This window comes from Lissotriton vulgaris, chromosome 1_2 (assembly GCF_964263255.1).
Source record: "Lissotriton vulgaris chromosome 1_2, aLisVul1.2, whole genome shotgun sequence".
In the NCBI taxonomy this organism is placed as follows: Eukaryota; Metazoa; Chordata; class Amphibia; order Caudata; family Salamandridae; genus Lissotriton; species Lissotriton vulgaris.
The window spans coordinates 99,541,506-99,562,499 of NC_141686.1; the positions used below are offsets into that span (position 1 = coordinate 99,541,506).

The following is a 20,994-nucleotide window of genomic DNA, read 5'->3' on the forward strand; positions in this document are numbered from 1 at the left end:
CAAGCCCACTAAGAAGGTGCCCTAAATGCCCATACCTGCTGATAGTTCTCGCAGTCAAGATATTGCGCAAGCTGAGCAGTAAGCCTCAAGAGGCCTGCACGATAAAGAACCCTGGATAACTGAAAGATCGGAAAAACTGTTTGAATGACGGTGCCCAACGCACCGCTACTTTGGCACTCACCCGAATGGAAACTATTGCACCGATACCATCGGAAAATTCTTCCCAGCACTGTAGTTTGGGTCGTACAACAACTGAGTTGCATAGGAGTGAGATAAACCTGGAAACCTAATCTAAGAGTCACAAATGTATGAAGATTATAACCGGACTATTCCAGTACATCATAATCCGATGTCTGGAAGTGTGAGGCCAAGGCCTGTGACTGTGTTAAGATAGACCTTTCCATACATATATATCCCACTAACTCGAAAGGTAAAATAACTTGGTACTTGGAGAATACTAGAGAGCTGAGAGCTTGGGATAACATATACCTAGCTTCAACCATCAGAACCATCACCGGAACAACCGCCAACGAAGGGAAGGTGGAGACCACTAGACGCTCTGCTGAACGCTATATGCCAGAAGCTGCGGAATATGATGGAAAACATATGCAAGAAGCCGTGGAATATGATGGGAAAAGAACTGATCAACTAGTAGGAATGTGACCACAAGCAAAATACGTCTACCCATTATATATGCAATTAATAACGAATCTGTCCCAGAGGGACCTGTCGCAAAGGGCCTACCTGGATCGGATGTCAGGGTGCCCAACCTTGTGAAAGTATTTGCTACTCTCGGACGAGCTGGCGCAAATGGCGTCATACCGACACCCATCGCCGATCGTGGCTGACTAAGACTAGGATATTGATTTGCAGCCTGTCAAGTCTGGGTAATCCCTTTCTGAGACGACTAGAAAAAGAAGAAGCCTGGCGTCGCCGTTGGGCAATTCTTCAACTATACCCAAAAGGGGAGGTCGCAACGCCCTAGTCTGAATCCCGTCGCACGCGCTCGGCTGCCTTACGTATTGGCGAAAAAGGAAAATTCAAAATAAAAAATAAAATAAATTAAAATAAAAACAAAATCATGCTTACGGATTTGTGGTAGAAGAACGATGATGGGCGTCAATCAAGCCCTGTTACCCTGAGTTAGGGAATGTCATACCTGAGGCCCTGTTGACCACACAAGAACGTGAAGAACCTGAGTGTCAACATAATTAGTTCAGGAGGCTCTTGCTCTCCTATCGATTAGTTGTCATCCTCCAATATATATCCCACCAATCACCCTCAAGGGATATCTGTATTCAATATTTAGTAGTGCAAAGCACAGCGCAATGGAGGAGTAGAGGGGGAGCCAACCCTGTGCACACTAAAACAGAGAAATGAATAATGTATCGGCTCCTCAGCAAAGCTGTAGTCTTCATACTAGCCCAATGGGCGTCCGAGTCATAGTAAATACCAGGAGCGTGTGCGCACTCCGAGGGCCAGCCTATTGTTATTGCCTGGAGGCTACCAGGAAAACTGCTCATGTAAAGCACGAGGCAATGTGACCTCGAAACAAACAGAGGGACGCGTGCGACGTGCGTAGGCCAAATCGCCCAAATGAAGCTCAAGTGGGTTACGCACACCGGAGCGTTATGACTCCATAACCGCACTCGGCTACTAGGGAAAGCCTTTGGCGGAGAAAGCGCGAGACCCCTTAATGATCAAAACAACCCTATGGAAGTGACAGGAAATAGTGTTAATTCAGAAATCATTAATCATTGAAAACACCTGATCTTTGAGCAAAAAAAATCTATACACAAACCACAGTGACTCCTTTTTTGTAGCATTGCAACGCCAGCGCAGTATCGCAGCTCTTGAAAGAGCGTTTGATTCAGTGTGCGGCCAAGCCAGGCCTTGTCAAGAAGATCAAGCGCAGGCCCAATCAGATATGTCGCAGGTATCAGCGCGACATTTCCACTCCCTCGGGAGAACGTAGTATGGACTCTGGTGGGTGAAACCAATAGCGCTACCACTCACACACAAACCATTGCAGTATAAATACTGAAAACATTCATCAGGAATATCCAGCCTAATTTGTAATTTACATATAATTTAAATGTAATTTCGTAATTGTAAAAAACAACCTGAAAACCTGGAATCGAACCCTGAACCTCTGGTATAGGAGGCAAAAGCCTTGCCCCTAGGCCACATTGACTGATATGCACATAAACCTGAGGAGGCCTGTGGACTCTATGGGAGAAGGCTCCCGAGGCAGCGGGCATTTGTGTTCCAACGGGGGCCTAATAAAGGCTGATTAGGCTACCCGCGTTTAAGTTACACCGCCATACCGCAGGCAGAATAAAAAATAAATAAATGGCAGCGCGCGCCTTGCTAAAGAACCAATTGAGCTCTGAGAGCAGCGCGGCACTCAGCGGCAGCAGGGAGTGAAGCGAAGCCCGAACGGGCCGTCGGTGCAATATTCAAGCTGTGCTCCGGGCAGGAGCGCATCGACATTAAGCCACTCCCCGCGGGAAACCTCTAAATTGCCAGCAGGCCATCGGGGAATGTAAACATGCCCGGAGGGGGCGCCCAGATAATGACAAACAATGCTTCTGTGGGAGCGCCTCACAAAATCACACCGCTCCCAGCGGGAGCCTCTCAAGCCAATAGTCCGAAAACAATAGCGCCAGCGAGCACTAATCGAGAAGAAAATGGCAGTTTACAAGGAAAGCATAATGGCCCCTAATACAACACACATACTTAAACAAATATTCAACATAGCGCGATATGAGCGCAAACATAATCGCAACATCGCCAAAATAATTCAACAGTCAATTACGACATAAAATATAATGTCCTGAGCACTTAACTGTCTGCGTGAGCAGCAAAGAAAGAGGAGGATAAACAGAGTACAGCAGGTCTTATTGGGCTATACAGGATATGATGTATGTACAAGCATCATGGGAAATGTCGTTTTATTTGCATACAAAACGTTTTTCATTGGCTGCTGTGAGTAGCAAATATAAGAAAGAGAAGCATAATCCGAAGCGTCCGGTCCTGTAATAGAATTCGAGGTGCTCTTGGTCGATGCGGTGCAGTACGACAATTTCAGCGGCGACAGCCTCCTTCAGAGTTGGGACGGCAGGCACAGCGACACACTCCGACCTCGTTGCGAGATTCTTCTCCTGATGCAGTGCAGTGCGACAACTACAGCAGCGACACCCTCCTTCGGCGTTGCAACGGCAGCAGCAACGAAAGCGACACGCTTCCTCTGTTGCGGCACACATCTCCCCGATGCGGTGCAGTACGACAGTTCGAGCGGCGACACCTTCCTTCGGAGTTGCGACGGCAGGCACAGCAACGGCGACATGCTTCTTCTCGTTAATTCGCGCTTCAAGCTCCTTGCGACACGCAGTTCCTCAGAAGGCCCAAAACAGCAGCAGGCACTTCCAAAGAACTCTGGGGAGCTGGGGGTGAAGTCTGTTGTCCCTGAGAATTCAGCAGGAGGCAAGCTCTTTTCCAAGCCCTTGGAGATCCTTCACAAGTTGAAAGCAAAGTACACAAAGTTCCTTTCTCCTTCCTTTGGCAGTAAGGCAACCACTGCAGGCTAATCCCCCAAGCAGCACTTCAGCTTGGGAATAGTCTCTCCTCAGTTTCGTCAGGTTCCTCTCCTCAGTAAAGGTTTCTTCTTGTAGTCCAAAGTGATCTAATTTCATGGGATCAGGGTCCCAATATTTATACCCCAAAATCCTTTGTCCTCTGAGGGGAGAGGGGCCTTTGCCCAGTCCAAACCAGTTCTGAAGCACTCCGTTTACCAGACTTCTCCTTTCCTTTCACAGTGCAAGGCATGCACATCAGACGCCCCACAGGAGGTGGAGCCAGCATTGTGGAAGGCAAGAACAGTCCTGGAGCACTTTGTTTACACGACTTCTTCTCTTCCTTCAGTGTGCAGGGCAGAGACATCAACCGCTCCCCAGGAGGTGGAGCCAGCATTGTGGAAGGCAGGCACAGCCCTATTTAAGGTTCAGGTGCAACTCCTCCCTCCCATCTAGATGCAGATCTCTCTATTCACCACCAGGTGACTCAGCCTGCCTCCGGGAATTCCCCAGCCCTGTCACTCACAAAACCAAGAAAAACCAAAGGTAATCATGGACGGAGCGTTGACAATACAAACACTCACCCCCAGTCAACTGATCTGGGTTTAATTCATCACCGTTCTACAGCTCACTCTGCCATCCCAGTCCAGACATGGCTATATGCAAATCAGTCTGACCGTGTGCCTCATGGTTACAGTCCAGCCCGAACTGCCAATCAATGTCTTCCCTGGACCGGAATCAAGCTTCACAGGACCGGTTTCTGGCATTACAGCCGTCTTCAGCCGGGCTTTCTTGACTCCAGTGGCAAAGTGAGCAAGGGACTCACGTCTGAGCATTCCCTGCTAACTTAGGGCAAACAAAGAAAAAACAAAGGTGGTGATGGACGGAGTGTTGACAATACAAACACTCACCCCCAGTCAACTGAACTGGGTTTAATCCATAACCGTTCTTTAGCTCACTCCACCACCCCAGTTCAGACATGGCCATATGCAAATCAGTCTGAACCTGTACCTCATGGAAACAGTCCAGCCCGAACTGCCAAGCCAGGTCTTCCCTGGACCGGAATCAAGCTTCCCAGGACCGGTTTCTGGCATTACAGCCGTCTTCAGTCAGGGTTGCTTGACGCCAGTGGCAAAGTGAGCAAGGGACTCACGTCTGAGCATACCCTGCCAACTTAGGGCGAACAAGGAAAAACCAAAGGTGATGATGGACGGAGCGTTGACAATACAAACACTCACCCCCAGTCAACTGAGGATGAGTGTACCGCTTTGTTTGCCCTAAGTTGGCAGGGTATGCTCAGACGTGAGTCCCTTGCTCACTTTGCCACTGGATTCAAGTAGGCCTGGCTGAAGACTGCTGTAATGCCAGAAACCGGTCCTCGGAAGCTTGTTTTTGGTCCAGGGAAGGCATGGCTTGGCAGTTCGGGCTGGACTGTTCCCATGAGGCACAGGGTCAGACTGATTTGCATATGGCCATGTCTGAACTGGGGTGGCAAAGTGGGCTAAAGAATGGTGATGGATTAAACCCAGTTCTCTTGACTGGGTGTGAGTGTTTGATTGGTTCAGATGCTCCGTCCATCACCACCCCCCTTTTGTACTGCTTTGTTCGCCATAAGTTGGCAGGGTATGCTCAGACGAGAGTCCCTTGCTCACTTTGCCACAGGATTCAAGCAAGCCAGGCTGAAGACGGCTGAAATGCCAGAAACCGGTCCTCGGAAGCTTGTTTTTGGTCCAGGGAAGGCAAGGCTTAGCAGTTCGGGCTGGACTGTTCCCATGAGGCACAGGGTCAGACTGATTTGCATATGGCCATGTCTGAACTGGGGTGGCAGAGTGGAATAAAGAATGGTGATGGATTAAACCCAGATCTCTTGACTGGGTGTGAGTGTTTGATTGGTTCAGATGCTCCGTCCATCGCCACCTCCCTTTTGTACCACTCACAAAACCAGACATAGGAATACACAACCTAGCAGAGGCAGGTTTGAATGGTTAGACAAGCAAATACCTACTTTCTAAAAGTGGTATTTGCAAACACAGAATATTAAAACCAACTTCCTCAAAAGGTGTATTTTATCATTCTGAGTTCAGGCATACTAAACTCAAATTTCCACCATGTTCTCTGAGACAGTTAGGATTATAAAATGTAATAACGCTAACAGCCCATTCTGGCCTATGGAGAACAGGTAGCCTTGCAATAGTGAAAAACGAAAATGGCTGCAATTTACTATTAGGACATGCCACACACATCAGGGCTTGTCCTTCCTTATACTTACAATGCACCCTCCCCTTCGGCCTACCATAGTGGTGACTGATATGAAGAAAAGGGAAGGTTTAGGGACTGGCAAGTGGGTGCACTTGCCCAGTCAGCATGACAGTACCAGACTGCACGAAGGCTCTGCAATGGCACACCTCAGACACATTTTACAAGTCTGCTTCCGTGGGTGGCACAACCAGTGCTGCAAGCCCACCAGCAGCATTTGGATTTACACGCCCTGGGCACACTCAGTGCACTAGACTGGGGTCTGACAAGTAAACGAAATAGCCAAACATGGAACCACTGATTAGTACATCAACTTACAATAGGGAGCACTTTCACTGTGGCACTGAATAGCAGTGGCACAGTGCCCAAAGCATCTAACACCAGCAAAAATACATGGGGCAGCAACAAAAATGGAAGGAAGATCCAGGCCAATGGTGCCAGGTCTAACAGGGCCTACATGAAGATTCATGTTTTCAGTTTCTTCCTGAATTCAAGGACTGAGCTAGCAGCCATAATATGAAGGTGGGAGTTTGTTCCAGCCTTTAGGAGCCAGGTACCAGAAGGGCGGACCGCCGACTCTAGCTCATCGGATGCGAGACAGCAACAAGTAGAAGGTTGTCTGAGCAGATGTGTCTAGAGGCGGTGTGGAAGCTGCTGTGGATATTCAGGTAAGAGGAGTCTAGATTATGCAGTGCTTTATATGTGTGTGTAATTTGAACAGTGCACTAGTGTGCATGGAAAGCCAGCTGAGGTCATTGAGGCGAGTGGAGTGAGGTTGAGTGAGCTTGGCTGCTGCATTCTAAATGATCTGGAGCAGTTTGGTCAGCTGGGTGGAGAATCTGACATACAGCGTGTTTCTTTAGACTAGATTGCTGTTGAGCGCCTGGATGGTAATCTGGTTGGGTGCCTGGGTGTAGAAGGAAAGCATCTGAAGATTTGGATAAGGGCCTTGAGGGAAGTCTTTTGGAAGTAGGAAGAGGTAATCAGGTGACTGGACATTGGTTTGTTGACAACAATGATTCCCAGATTCCTGGCCTAGCAGCACGGGATGGGTCCAAGTTCAGATAGCCAGGCTGGGGACAGAGTGGAGAGTCCTTTCCGAAGAGTACTACCACGGTCTTATTGAGGGTGTTCACAGACAGGCTTGGTGGGTTTGCAGGAAAATGAGTTTAGTAAAAAGCATGTAAACATGGGGAATAAATATAATTGCTACGTCAACACAAAAAAGTGGATACCCAGACTGAACATTTAACTCCATAGGTACATACCCTGGCACCCGAACTCATGGCGTCACTATTGTGTGCATACATGTACAAAAGCATGAACGCAAACACTTCCTCCACTCATACTACTACAAACCATGGTGTTCTAGTAATGATTCTTTTATGCTCATAGCACCGAAGCTTGGTGCTCCTCTGCTGCTCACCAAGCCACAAATATGCAGTGAAAATCTATTACCATTCACACAAGATCTACAATGTCGTCGTAGGATGACATTTAGCAGTCTGCTGTGTAAAGAAGAAAAAAGTGACACAGAGCAGGGAGAAATCAACGACAAAACAGCAAATAAGGTATACAAAACAGCTTGTGATGCCAAAAGCGCAAATGCTAAAACATAAGAGTGGGTTCAAGCGGTTTACAAAGAAGAACTCCCTATGAAGAACTACAGTATGTACATCAGAACTCACACAGAGAAGGTAAACCCTCGCAAACAGAACAGCATGCTCCAGCAGTATACAGAACAGCAACACACGGTGGTTATACAGCAGCCCAAAACAAGAATTGCATAGAAATACACCCATTCAAGTAACACCAATAAAGGCCCGGAGTCACCTGGTCATGTGTAAAGATAAATGTGTGCATGCCCTGAACATGAGCACCAACTTCTGTGGGGCCCAATCAATATTTCAGCTGATTAGCTCCACTCTGCAGCAGTTGAAAGCACATTAAAGGTTTGGAAACTGCTAAGGAACGAAACTTCATACATGATTGCTGTATTCTGCTCGGAGTCGGCCAGTTGCTGCTTCTCTGCAGCGTAAGTACATGAGCGGTGGGAGTTGCAGGATGCGCTATATAACAGTAGTCAGAACCCAAGAGGGTCTCAGTGCATTAGGAAGTAATGTTTTAGCAAGACTTGCACTAGAATTTTAAGCTATGCCTGTTTCCCACTTCGATAATTACCTTTGATTGCTTTCAAGAATAAAGGCCTAAAGTCACAAACTGAAACTTGTTTTTAATACTTTTAACAAAGTTATCACATGGCATATTGTGAGATTACCTGCCTTCAGGCAGTGCTGGCTTTTCATGTAGCAGCATTTCGTAATGCGGAACTTGTGTTTTGAACATTGTAAATGTGGACCGAAAAGTACAGCAATAAATACCTTAAGTAGTCACCTGTGCCATACAATCACTGTGTTGCTCTGTTTTTAAATGTTACCAATTTGGTTACTGCTTGAGCCACATGTAATACTAAATTAAAACCTTGTCCATCAGTTTCACTGGAGTACATTATTTCATTCCCATCAGGCATTTGACTTTAGTATACTGAAAATGTTTCAACGAGCTTCAATAACAGGCAAGACATGAACAGCAAGGGCAGGAGCACAGCAAGATTTTTTTACACTATACAAAGAATAGGAAAAGTGGTTAAGGCCAGACATTTTTTCCGGATCACACCGTGCTGATATTTCTATGCCTGCCATATGTACAAATTAAGGTCTGAGACTGCAAAGTGCCTATTCTGTGGGCAGTTTGTAAAAGATGTGCTGTTTGCGTGAGTCTCCATAATCCTGCTGCCAGGAAGACCCACAATAAAATACATGAGCTGCCCAAAACATCTGAAATCTGCCTGCTTCTCAAGGTTTACTTGCAGTCAATTTATGCATTTTTTATACCGTAATTTTGCTTTGCATGTCAGTGATTTGAAAATGGTCAGCTTTCACCCATATGGCAAATTAGTGGATTATTTCTCCCACCACAAATTCCGTAAAACCGCTCCATAAAATCCATCATAGATTTCTTTAAAGCTCAAACCTGCACAACTCACTCGTGCAGACTTTCCAGGAGGTGGAAAACAAGAGAATATCATGTGAAATTGTAAATGTAACAATTGTTCTTTTTCCATAGGAAGAATATGGTTCCCCAGGAAAAGCGCTTCACCTACGCCTCTGTTAGAGACAAGCGTCTTCCATTCACCCAAGAAAGTCACCTGTATCTCTCACTAGAGTAACCCTGTGTTAATTCACTGTGCGCAAGCCCACCCTGCTGAAGAAATCTAAAAATATACAAGCCTACATGTTTGCAAGTATTCATCTATTTGTGGGGGGTAGGTAGATCATGCTAAAATTATCCAAACCTAGGCTATAACTAATATTCACAACATTGGAAAATCTATCACCCTTGCTGAATTTCCACTTAAGTGCACTTTGCTATTGGAAAATCCCACAAATCGAGGATCTATGAATAATGGTGTGATATTTATGAATGGAAAATACTTTTCCCACATCTAAATGCCATGCTGGTTTTAATGTTTTTGAAATATAGCCTGGAGCTAAGGAAGCGAGGGGCAGGGCAGTGTGTGAACTAAAGGGTCAAGAAGCTGCGAGGGCAGTGATTGATCAGAGACAAAAAGGAGCACAGGAGAAGGGGTAGTGTGTGAGGAGAAGGGACAGGGAGCTGTGAGGGCAGTGTGTGAGCAAAAGTGGTTGCGAGTGGAGACAGCATTGAGTCTTCAGCTGGGGCACAGAAGAGAGGCAGTGTATGAACGGGGGCAGTTTGTGAACAGAAATGGCAGAGAGGGCAACGAATGTTCAGCGATGGCATGCAGCAGAGAAGGCACATAGCGCGAGCTCGACCCGCAGGTATCGGAGTACTGTACATGACCATCAGTTACATAACACAAGGTCACCCCCTCCCCCCCCCCCTTTCAATTCGAACCTGGCTCCCGCTCCCAAGGCGACAGCTCGGGCCACAACGCCACGTCCTGTACCATACTTCCCGTTTCCTACTGTGAAGTGCCAGAGATGCTCTCTCATTCAAAGTTGCAAGGGCATCAGCGCGTGCCGCACAAGAGGCATAAGGACAACACAGACACGGCAAGTGTGATGTTTGTCCGGCCAAACGTCCGCATACAGCAGCACAGAAAGTACACAATTAACAATTCAGAGGAAAGAAATGTCAAATATCAGGATAAAAGTGCGTGGGAGTTACACCGCTGGCATTATTCTAAACCAAATAACAATAAAAGTGTCGCTAAGAAAGCAGCAACACTTAAGCGCGGGGAGCGATATGCGAAATAAACAGTCGTGTGCACAACACAAATCATACGTTACTTACTTCATTAACGCAGCAAACACGCACCGCTGAGCGTAGTGCAAGTTGTGCGTGAATGACTCAAGTGTTTCCAGAACACAACAAACTCTCGCGGCAAACAGGCACCGCGGAAACGCATAAATAAATAAAAAGCAGGCGGGACTGTACGTCTTTCTTACCGCAGCGCCGGCCTCGCTTCTGCTGCAGGACTCCTGGAGTCGCCCCTGGCGGCGGAGACCCTCCAACGCTCGCAGCCTGCGTCCCAGACGTGTCACTGTCCCTGCTGTCTGTCACGCGCGCCAGAACAGCCGGCACGAGCGCAGGCGGAGAAGTTGACAGACTGAACCAACAAAACCTCGGAAAGGGGGCAGAACGTGCTACACTGCGCACCAAACACCATCCGATCAAAATGGCCACATCCCTTTGATCCTTATGGACTCACCCTTCCGCTCCCGACCCGTCATGCTAACCTCACCCCGGATTCCAAGGCGGTCCGGGACATCGACTGTGCACTGCACAACGCTCCCGCTCGGCCGCGCGCACCCACAAACTTTCTGATTTGTGAAAGTTGCCTCTTCGACGGCGAGGCCGATGAATGGCTGTCAGGGAATTAAATAAGCAACTCCGAACCAATACCATGGCAGAGAGAATACGGAGGGCCTGTTAGGAGAAGGTGTGCAGAGGAAAAGGCGGGACTATCCTGAAAAGCCGAGCTGGTAAAGAGGCAGCCTTAACACATCCTAACATTCCTATGCCCTGCCTCAGTCAACGGCCGGAAACTAAATTGAGAATTCTTGTCTTACTTGTCGCTGGCTTTTATTCATACCGTATTTCTCCACTCTTATTTTAGTGTTCCAAAGTTCTGCACTGTAGTTTAAAAAATGCACTACAATTGTCTTACAGTAAGTACTATACACAACCTCTTCTGGGCGGTCTCGGTACCACACACCATAGCTGCCATGGTTTCAGATTACATATGTGAGACATTTTAGTGAGATCATGTGAGACATTTCAGTGAGCTCGTGAGTGGCACCGAAGCGAGCAGAAACAAGCAGTTATGCCTTGCGCCGTTGTGCACACACCCCGAACATAAACGGTGTATACACAGGGAGTTAACGTGTTTATTTGAGAGCTAGCAGTTGCAGGCTGGAAGACATAATGCTACTTTAGAAACACATGCATCTTTATTGACGATAATAAGGAATGTGATGAAATGACATGCATCACTAATACAAATGGACTTGAGGCATTTAATACAGCTGAACAAACTAGAATTGGCCCGATATGATTTACAGCCAATCCACCAGTGGGCAAAGTGCAAATAGAGGTCCCAGAAAGTAAAGTGTTATTGGCTATAGAGCTAGGCAGGTTGACAGTATTAGTACACAACACACTGCATGAAAAGTACGGATTCAGATTGACTTTTCCAGATGTGGCTCCTCCACTAAAGCGAAGGAGCGTCGCCCCACTGCTTTAATAGCAGTGCAGAGAAAAAATAAAATGAGAACAGAACGTTATCATTTTAGTTTGTTCCTAGGTGCGAGCGGGGCTGGCCAGATCAGAGGCCAGGCGGAGGAGTGGTGATCACACTCACAGTGCCCATGACTGTTTGGCCACCGTCCTGGGCCGGCAAAACAATCATGAGCACTTTGTATGTTCCCCACCAGGCTGCATTACACAGCCTGGTAGGGAACATGCACAGGCTCCCTGTCCCCGTCTGAGCGCCGGCGCTCAGACCAATGACAACGCTGCATTGCAGTGTTGTGATTGGCTTAGGGGAACCAATCACAACATTGCAATGTAGCGTTGTCATTGGCTTAGGGAGCCCAGGTGCTTCCTGTGATGGAGGAGAGGTGGCGACTGGCGATGCTACCGGCAGGTACGTTTTCTTTATTTTTTTTTATTCTTTTTCCTAACACCACCGTTCCCTACCAGCTGCCACTGGACTTTTCCCGTAGACAAAATTATGAGAACTATCATAGCTTCTCATTCTAATTTCATTTAACTTCAGAAAAAACATTTGAACCTATAAACATCAAATGTATTGTCTTACTTCTGTGAAGTTTCTTTTTCTATTTCTCTCTGAATCACCAATATGGGACACATGGGTGATTATTGCCTCATCTTTATGATTGAGACGCTTCCCAGCTCCCTTTCTCTGCAGCTGTGAGGCATCTTGGGCTTAAAGTTCTTCAACCGGGCTGGGTAGGTGGAGGGCAATGTGCTGCAAACACAGCAGTTCTCTCCTCGTTCCAGAATCTCTTACTTTGGCAGTCGGGAAGCAGTGTTGCTAAATATTTAAATATTTTGAATGAATAGCACACATTGCATTACCTTGTTTGTGGTCGGCGGTGCCCTCACTAGCCAGAGACCACAAGAAACATACCTCGACTCACAATTATCAGCCCAGCTTATGGCAGAAGATTTAGTAGCTACATGTGTCTCTCAAAGAGGCCAGGCAGGGCTGACAGAGGGAGCACAATCTGTTTTGAGCACAGGAAAGATACAATGCATCATGTGTACTGTGTCACCATAACAACGAGACCTCCAGGCCAATTAGCAGGCTAATATGCTGCACAGGCAAAGCAGCAGGGCAGAGCTTACATGCTTCATACGAGGCTGCTTTTTGGAGCACTTCATGATCCCAAAAGCATGTCAGAGAGCTATATATGAGTGACCAATTGATTTTAACGCAGTATTGCGGATGCCAGCATTAACATGTGTTAGTCTACTCTCTAATGCATGGTACTTGGGAGAGATTGTACACGCTAGTGACAGATTCCAGACACTACCATTATTACTCACACCGTGCATTACTAATTCTCTGTACACTTTCAGCACTGTATACAATGTCTGTCAAGGGTTCTCATGTGCTCTAAATATAATACGTATATTACCCTTTGTATTGTATATATAGCTTATGAGCTCAAAAATCCATAAAATACAATACCACACGCTCCTACATAGTGTAATCCTTTCTTTGCGCTTCTGTACCACAGATTGCAGGCTATAATTATAGTTAGAAACGCCCCCAACGCCAGGAAATCAGAAAAGGCAGCTGAGCCTTGACACAGCGGATTCTTCCATTTCCTTACCTTGTTGGAGAACACTGGGCATTTCGTCTCCGCCAACGCTGCTCCCTGACCGCTGTGTGCCGCCCCTGCTCGCCGGACCCGCTTCGCGGGTCCCGCTTCGCGGAAACACAGCGGCAGTCACCTGTAAGGGGCGTGTCTTCACCGGCAGGGCTGCGAGGGTAGAGCGGAGGACTCCAGAGACCAGGAGTCCCCGCGCGCCCATTACCAGCTGGGCTCCTCTCCCTGCCGGCTCCGCCCCCAACGCCAGGAAATCAGAAAAGGCAGCTGAGCCTTGACACAGCGGATTCTTCCATTTCCTTACCTTGTTGGAGAACACTGGGCATTTCGTCTCCGCCAACGCTGCTCCCTGACCGCTGTGTGCCGCCCCTGCTCGCCGGACCCGCTTCGCGGGTCCCGCTTCGCGGAAACACAGCGGCAGTCACCTGTAAGGGGCGTGTCTTCACCGGCAGGGCTGCGAGGGTAGAGCGGAGGACTCCAGAGACCAGGAGTCCCCGCGCGCCCATTACCAGCTGGGCTCCTCTCCCTGCCGGCTCCGCCCCCAACGCCAGGAAATCAGAAAAGGCAGCTGAGCCTTGACACAGCGGATTCTTCCATTTCCTTACCTTGTTGGAGAACACTGGGCATTTCGTCTCCGCCAACGCTGCTCCCTGACCGCTGTGTGCCGCCCCTGCTCGCCGGACCCGCTTCGCGGGTCCCGCTTCGCGGAAACACAGCGGCAGTCACCTGTAAGGGGCGTGTCTTCACCGGCAGGGCTGCGAGGGTAGAGCGGAGGACTCCAGAGACCAGGAGTCCCCGCGCGCCCATTACCAGCTGGGCTCCTCTCCCTGCCGGCTCCGCCCCCAACGCCGGATATAGCACTCCTATAAAGCTAAAGCAACAACCCCGCTGCGCGGGAGCGCGCGGGAGGGCGCCGGGAGAAGCCCGGGACAAGGGCGGGCCCGTTGTTGCCCGTTAGTGCCCGATAGAGACCGGACCGGGCCACCTCCCTTTGAACACCGTTCCAATAACAAACAAACAACTATGCCGCCTAAGACAAGAAGTGCCTCCAAACCCAAATCCAAACACGCCCAGGAGGTAGCGCAGGTAACAGGCCCTATTGACTTATTTATATCTCGGGTCAATGAGACGATAAACCAAAGTATAGCTCTAATGGAGAAGAGAGTTTCCATGGATCTCATCAGTGCTAATGCAAAGCGTTCATCACTAGGTGCAATAGCAAATGTCGCCTCCCCAATTAATGTAAATACTCAAAACTGCTCTCTCCCGGTGACTCTTCCCGCCTCAGATGTAAATACCGTTCCATCAGTAGTTGACCTGTCGGTTACTCACTCAGAATCGGACCTCTCAATATCAATGGACGACCTGGAAGCAACTCCCGACCTAGCTGGTTGTCAAACCGAAGGAGATATCCAATCCAACGATAACTCAACCCAGCAAGGCGAGAGAGAAGGAGCAATACCGAAAACACTGTCGCTAACAAACGAAGGAACCCATAGTCCTCTCTGTCAGGAACTTAAAACGACTAATCCAAACCCGTCAACCTCAAACAGTATATTACATATCTCTGATTTAATCCCACCTCACAGGGCAACGCCAAATGATAGCGCACTGGTGCAATGTAAAACCTGTAGAATTACCTCACAAGTTCTTACTACAACCAAGGACTTGCTCTACCAGTATTTAAAGCCTATTCAATTGAGTATTAGAAATCTTGAAGCTCAATTAACAATAATCTCGGCCACTCTCCTAGATACGAACACTCGGATTGATGTAAGGGGTCAACATAACATCTCGCACCCACCAAAAAAGCAAAACCAAACACATGCACAGAAAACAGTCAGTCATTCAAACACAATATCCTCAGTACAAAAGACTTTAAAACAATCGTCTATCATACCCAAATCCACCGTAAGTACGTCCCTTTCCCAGCAAGGGAAACCACCTCATCCAAAAGTACAGCAAATAATAACCGCAGGCAAGGCTACGGCAGGTACCTCAGGTCCCTTAGCCAAACCAGATTCTAGTAGATCCACCACAGAAAAGCCTGACCCCCAGTCACTGACCCCATTGCTTTCTCAAAAAACACCCAAGAACACACCTAAGAATACACCCAAAAACACGCCGAAAAAACCTCCCTCAGCTAGACGTCCCGCTCACATGCCTCCGGAAGCTACCCCTTACACCATAGTTTTAACAGGAGTACCCGAGCTAACAGACGATACCCCAGAAACTGCATGGTCACTTAAGAACAAGACCATGCAGTGGCTCAGCATAAACAGACCCCTTGAATCCCATCTCTCGGGAGGGATCACTACAGCCCGTAGGGTAGCCTGGATAGGCAAAACAAAAAAAACAATACGCGGTGATTGCATCATTGTAACCTGTAGAGATCCCGCAACTGTAGATCACATTTGTGCTTGGCCCCAACTTGAAAAAAAAGGGGGAATAGATGCCCGCCACCTCTCCTTTTTCTATCCCCCAGCGAAACAACACCGCAATTTTCCATCATGGGAATGGCACCCCTATCCCAAAAATCACTCCGAAGATCCACGAAATCAGGACCCTTGGGGTCAAATACCATGGAGTCAGAGGGAGTACCCACGTGACTATCTAGATAGGGGAGGACCAAGAGGTAGATATGTCGAACGCCAAATACCTTATTGGCAGGACAGACCTTATCAGGCATATGAAGGATGGCAGGGCTTCCCGACCCAAAATCGTTTTGAGTGCCTTGAAATGGTCGATTGACCATTTATGGTCAAATTTAACCACCATAACGTAGACTCCGCACATCAACCTGTTTCTGATAAGTACCCGACACCACTACTAGAGTCACCTTACACACCAGAGTCAACATCGCCTCAATTAAACAAACTTTCGACCCGCTCCCATCTAGTAGAAGCAGATACCAGCCAAAGAACAAACATCGAGCCTGACACAATTACTAAAACTCACACCACCAAGATAACTATACCTGTCATCAAGGAAAGTAAAGAGGTCATGAACATAGGCATAACCTACTGGAATGTAGCAGGCCTAAGAGAAAAAATATCATGTCCCCTATGGTTGAATATAGCAAGGACCCACCAAATCTTGTGCCTACAAGAGACCTGGTGCACATCCCCTCTCCATCTAGCGGGTTACAAGACATTTTTTACTAAAGCTACGCCAAGCACCATGGGAAGACCAAAAGGTGGGCTCGTGATCTACTTTTCCAACATTCTACCACTTACAGTAAAACTAACAAAGGAAACACCGACTTACCAAATTATCCAATTTACCCATCAGACGGCAGCATCAAGAAACCTATTCATAATCATAAACTATTATAATAATACAGGCACCCTGGAATGCTGCACTTATCTCGACGAAATGGTAGCACACGTATCCTCAATACAAGATGCGAATTCAAATACAACAACAAACTGTATCTGGGGAGGCGATTTTAATCAAACAATATGTCCAAATTACGAGAGTGGAGTCTGTGGTCTACAGACCGAATCCGGAAATCTCATTCCACACTTTGCACATACTCCGAGTGGAAACAAGCTCAATGAAACTCTCTTCACTCTGGACCTAGATTTTGCCAATGAACTAGTTGAACCGGTCCAGAAATTCCTACCTACCTTCCATGGTCGTGGCTGTATGTCAACTATTGATTTCATCTTAGCCTCAAATACCTGTAGAGGAACATTAAAAAACTATAAAGTAGGGTCCAGCCCGATTAGTGACCACTACCCCCTGAGTATGGATCTCCTCATGGGAAAAGTGGGTCCCTCTACAACAAAAATTAGCTCTCTTGACCAGCAATCACTAACACTAACGAAGAAGAATGGGTACGTTATCAAATGGTCAAAGATTGACCCAGAAATTTCCTCACAACGGATATTCGAAAAAACGCAACCATGGATTAGAGACTGTCTGTCTGCAGAGGCCTCCCCTGAACTAATTATCAACTCCTTTCACAATATTCAAGGAGCAATAAGGGACGAGCTATTTAAACATACTGCAAACAAACCAAAACCTCCAATGAGGAGATGGTTTGATTCCGACTGCAGAAAGGCCCTCACGTCCCTTAAAGCAGCTCTTCGACAAAAACCCAGAGACGCCCAAGAAATCTCACACCGAAGGAAAGAGTATAACAACGCCCGGAAAACACGAAGGAGCCAGATAAAACGAGATCTATGGTGTCAACTTCATGAGAGTGCACTAAAAAAGACAGCACCACATTTTGGCAGACCATTAGATCACCCCTTTTAGATAATACCGCAGATCCACATCAGTTAGACGTGGCAATAACTGAGAACGACTGGGTTCATCATTTCACGAAAATTTTTGGCTCACTAACCGACCTCCCACAAACTGAAAATCAAGCACAAACAGAGAACAATTTCCAACCCATTAATTTACGCTTCACTGTAAATGAGGTCAGAAAGGCTCTCAAAGCGTCAAAAACCGGCAAGGCTCCCGGCCCAGACGGGGTACCCATGGACTTGTTTTTATATAACAGCGAGCATTGGTCATTAATAATTACCCGGGTGATGACAGCAGTCACTGAAATTGGCCTTCTCCCATCATGGTCTACCTCAACCCTCCTGCCAATATTCAAGAAAGGAGATCGTAATGATCCCGCGTGCTACCGGCCGATCTCCCTTCTGGATTCCACGGGTAAGATTGCAGGTCGATTACTCCTGGACCGACTACAATCTTGGGCCCAGGAGAACAGTATCATCACAGACCTGCAATATGGTTTTCAGAAGGGGCTCGGGACGGTGGATCAGGCCTTAAACCTGACTCTCCTGGCCGGAAAATACGTCCATGCGAAAGGAGGCAAAATCTATCTGGTATACGTAGACCTGAGCGCGGCTTTCGACTGCGTTCAGCATGCCAAGCTGTGGGAGACCATGACAAATCTTGGAGTGGATCCATCCATATTAGCCTTCCTTAGGGAACTTTACACCAACGCGGAAGGCCGTGTTCGTTATGGCATTGCAGGCGAACTATCCCGCCCCTTTAAAATAACACGAGGAGTAAGACAAGGGTGCGTACTGGCTCCCTTCCTGTTCAACCTATATACTAATGGAATTGAACAGGCAATGCTGGAAGGGAGCCAGGACCTTCCGCAGATAGCACGCCGCCCAATACCCATCCTCCTGTATGCTGACGACTCGGTCATCCTGGCCCGGACAGCTAATCAACTCCAGCGGCAGCTGAACAAATATGTGGCATTTATGGATTCCCTGGGATTAAAAGTAAATATCAAAAAGACATTTACAATGACCATCGGACCAAAACATAGATCTTCCAAATCAATGTATATCAATAACAACAGGCTGGAAAAAACAACGGTATACCCTTATCTGGGTATACTCGTGGATGATACAATGACATGGCGTAAGGCAATCGAAACTAGAAATCTCAATTTTCGCCGAGCAGTGTCGGCATTAAGTGCCTTCTCCAGAAAACTCGGCAAACCAGCTCCATCGGAATTGCTAACAATATACTACGCAAAATGCCACAGCGTGGCCACCTACGGAGCAGGCATTTGGGGCTACGGAAACATAGACCAACTCCAGGTAACAGAAAACTCTTTTATCAAATATGTTCTTGCCCTTCCCCAAAGCTCCCCGATTTTTGCAGCACATCGGGAGCTAGGGATGGAATACGTGACAGACACCATACGATGCCAGCCTCTGATGCTCTGGCACCGCATTTGGTGCAATCCTGAAAGTCACATAACGCGTTCCCTCATCACCGAATGCCTTGGCCTAGCTAACTGGAGGAAAATACCCTGGCTTAATTACATCCACAAACTTCTCCAAGACCTTGATCGGGAGCAATACTTTTCCGATCCACCATCAACAGAGGACATTTCAAAGAAAAAGCTAAAAGAACTCTGCATGGGCCACCTAAGAGAACTCCGCCACCAGGCCGAGATAGTTAAAAAACAAAATGAAAAAATATGCTCATTACAGTCTGAGAAGCATTTGCAGCCCTACTTGTTGTTTTTCCTCTCGAACTATGAAAAGTTCCTACTAACAAGACTACGGTTCGACCTTTTTTTCCGAATGGTCTCATTTCCAGAACCGAATAGCTGGTCCCGGAATCTGGCCTGCTGTCCCTGTGACGGGGTCTCCAATCAATCAACTGTCCATGTTGTACTGTTCTGCAAGTTCTATAAAGCAGCCAGGAAGAAGTGGATCCTTCCCCTTCTTCGTCTAAGCGGTCTTAGATGTACATACCCCGCTCTCGCTTACCTTCAGTCACCAAGAAACCCGCATGAAGCCAAAATGATAGTGATTTTCTTAAAATTAGCAACAAAAACTCGTCGTGGAACTGTTTTTTAACTTATAACATGCATCTTAAACGTATTAACTCCTGAATTTTTTATAAAACTGTACTTTTTATGATTATGCAATTTTATAATCGAATAAAAGTTTATGAATACTGAACTTATAGTTAGAAAGTGCCCCTAAACCCACATACACACTCAATGTCATAACTCCCAAGTGGACCTAAAATCGCGCACATATGCAGGTTTTCTTGCATAGGAGCTCTCTCTGGGATATCGATTCTAGGTAATTCAAAAGTGCCCCTCAAGCAGGCATCTGATACATTTCAGAACTCTTGATAGATGGCTCTAATGGTTTCATTCAAATCTGAAGTCTTCCAATAAATTTTGCTCTAAGATACCCAGATAATCCTAGACTTGCCAAGCAGTTACATCGTTTGTGACACTGTCAGCTGCTACCTGCTTTGTTTAGCCAACAACATATTCCATCCTGGGATTTGTACTTTCCGTTTTAATATTCTAATAAATAGACCACACAATGCTCGTAATTGCTACAGGCCAGTGGTGCTTAACCTTTTGACCGCTGTGTATCTCTCAATCACTAATGGAACCCAGGGCCCCCCACTGAATCATTATTGGAACCCCGACACCGCTCCACTAAGTCATTACTGGAAGCCAGGGACCCCAGCCTAAGCATTCTTGGTGATTTGAATTGTAAAACAATACGCAACAAATACAGAAAAAAACATTCAAACAACAAATACACCAATGCTGAAATATTTAATTTAATTTTCACAAATAAAAAAATAAATAATTTCAATGGAAAAGTTGACGCTTTTCTAAATTCAATTGCGGACTCAAATCATGCATATTGTATCTTGTTTGATACACTTGCAGTACTCCCTTAAATCACCCTGCCAATACTAATTTAATTTTCAGAATTCAGTTTTACATTTGGTCTCTTTATTTATTTACACTTTACTAATATGTTCATATTATTCAATTTCCTAAGCAGTCATCCCTGCTTACGCACTGAAAGAGACGCTGTCTTTTCTCCTGCCGAGAAATACAGCTCCAGTGTTTCTCGGTCACCCTCGCGGGTTGCTGGGAGTTCGAGTCCTGAGAAAGAGGTGCAAGACCTCCTTCATTCTATAACCAAGGTACGGAGCTGATTAGACCCACAGAGAATTCTTGATTCAGATTCTTGGCAAAAACTGTAAACTCATCTACTCCTTCCCTGTACTAGGCTTAGATTAGGTACACCGGGGTAGGCGTATCTTAGAAACACCAGTTGAGTACTTTTAGTCATTATTTTATCGTTGTAAGTATTTTATCCATTTTAAGTATCTTATGGCTTAGAAACCATATAAATGCTTTTACAGTATTATTTCATAATACTCATTTTACTGTACGCACTTTATTTTATGACAAGTATTGCAATTGTGGCAATGCACTTCACGTGCTT

At 46.7% G+C, this 20,994-nt stretch overlaps 1 protein-coding gene across 10 annotated transcripts in view; it reads right to left on the minus strand.

Annotated features, from left to right (window-relative positions):
- Positions 1-20,994, minus strand: part of MICAL3 (microtubule associated monooxygenase, calponin and LIM domain containing 3) — a 2,050,293-nt gene that overhangs the window by 1,854,774 nt on the left and 174,525 nt on the right. For 9 of the 10 annotated variants that reach the window (XM_086952911.1, XM_086952910.1, XM_086952909.1 and 6 more), the window contains exon 1: positions 10,322-10,559. The exons of the other annotated variant lie outside the window; for it this stretch is intronic. The gene's annotated coding sequence lies outside the window, so the exon portion shown is untranslated. Of the gene's footprint in view, positions 1-10,321; positions 10,560-20,994 lie in introns of those variants that run through there. 10 annotated transcript variants of the gene reach the window in all.